The following is a 1,838-nucleotide window of genomic DNA, read 5'->3' on the forward strand; positions in this document are numbered from 1 at the left end:
AACAATATGATTGAAAAGTCTACGGCTGTCTCCACATCATAATAACATAATGGATCAGTAGAGTGAAACTATGTAGTACAGACAATATTTTAGCAGGATTTTTCATTTTCAATAGGTTTCTTAATATCAGGTATGTAAACCCTAAGTGACTTTACCAAGACCCTATGGTATCTTAGTAATACATCTGCACAGATAAGGAGGTAGAACTCAATTCCATGTCCTCCATAGCAAACACTGGGCTCCTTTCTTATTGTCTATGTCACCAAGTAGCTACACAGTCTTGGGACAGTTCCTTAACCTCTCACAGCCCCAGATTCCTCATCTACCTCTCGGGTATAGGGATGACTATACATGAAGGTTGTTTGTGAGGCTCAAGTCCAACAATAATGTATATGAAAGGGCTCTTGATAAACTTAGAGGAAGAAGGAGAATATGGGGTTGGGAAGATTTGCTTTCTGAGGATGTTTTGCTTTTCTTATAGAGATATTTATAAGATGTTTATAGACACTCACTGTGATGCTATCTCTTTACAGGCAAATATACAAAGAGCCAAGGCAGGACATGGGTGCGTTTTACTCTTGATTTCTCTTTTTGAGAACATGGTGAGCTACTGTACAATAAAGAAAGGAAAAAGACCAAGCCTTGGGGCTTCCCTGGTGGCGCAGTGGTTGAGAGTCCGCCTGCAGATGCAGGGGACACGGGTTCGTGCCCCGGTCCAGGAAGATCCCACATGCCGTGGAGCGTCTGGGCCTGTGAGCCATGGCCGCTGAGCCTGCGCGTCCAGAGCCTGTGCTCCGCAACGGGAGAGGCCACAACAGTGAAAGGCCCTCATACCGCAACAAAAAACAAACAAACAAACAAACAAAAAGACCAAGCCTTACAAAGAAACTGATGCCCTGTCCCAGATATGCAGCCAAGAAGCAGATCTTAATTGGCTTCAGATTTGCGCACAAATGAACCCTAATGGATTCAACTTTACTGAACTATGTATCATTTATTTTGTTACTGAAATAAGCGTATCAGGCAACTGGAAATCCATGAATTGATTTAAATATTATGCAAAAGATGGAGCTATTACTATGGGCACATTTTTATGATTTGAAAATCACATTTCAGCATTTTCCTTATGACAGGGGCTATGACAGGTCAGCGTTGATGAACACATTCAGAGCCAATCATCAAGAAAAAGACTTGGAACTGCAAATTTCTCTTGTAAAAGATGTCTTCTTAGGTCCACACTAAGTTCAAAGTTATTAAATAATGGCAGTTGGGTTTGGGAGTTTTTTGGCCTACAATTTGTTTTTAACGTTTTACTATGAAAAATTTCATAATATGCAAAAGTAGAATATATAATGACCCTACCCACCATATATTCAGGACCCAGCTTCAAAATTACTAATGGCTAAGCTTATTTCATCTATATCCTCACTCACCTTTCTCTCCTCGAGCACTGGACTGTTCTGAAGCAAATCCCAGACATCATATTACACCTATAATTACTTCAGTGTGAGTGTCTAAAAGAGGAGAAGGACTCTTTAAAAAAAAAAACATAACTATATTATCATTTTCACACCTAAAATTTAGTTTCTTAACTCCCATCAAATATTCTTTAGGGTTCATATTTCCTCAAATGTACCATAAATGTCTTTTTACATGTAGATTGTTTGAATCAAGATCCCAACAAGGTCTACAAATGGACACATCATTTTTGAAAGGGACCAATAGACAGTTTTGCAAATTACCAGAAGCTCTTTAGTGTTATGGTATACAGTGTAAAATCAGTATTGAATGAGATGGGAACAGTGTATTTTTTCTGTTTTGTTTTGTTTTTGTTTTTT

The sequence above is a fragment of the Mesoplodon bidens genome (genome assembly GCF_964165515.1).
Source record: "Mesoplodon bidens genome assembly, chromosome: 1".
NCBI lineage: Eukaryota > Metazoa > Chordata > Mammalia > Artiodactyla > Ziphiidae > Mesoplodon > Mesoplodon bidens.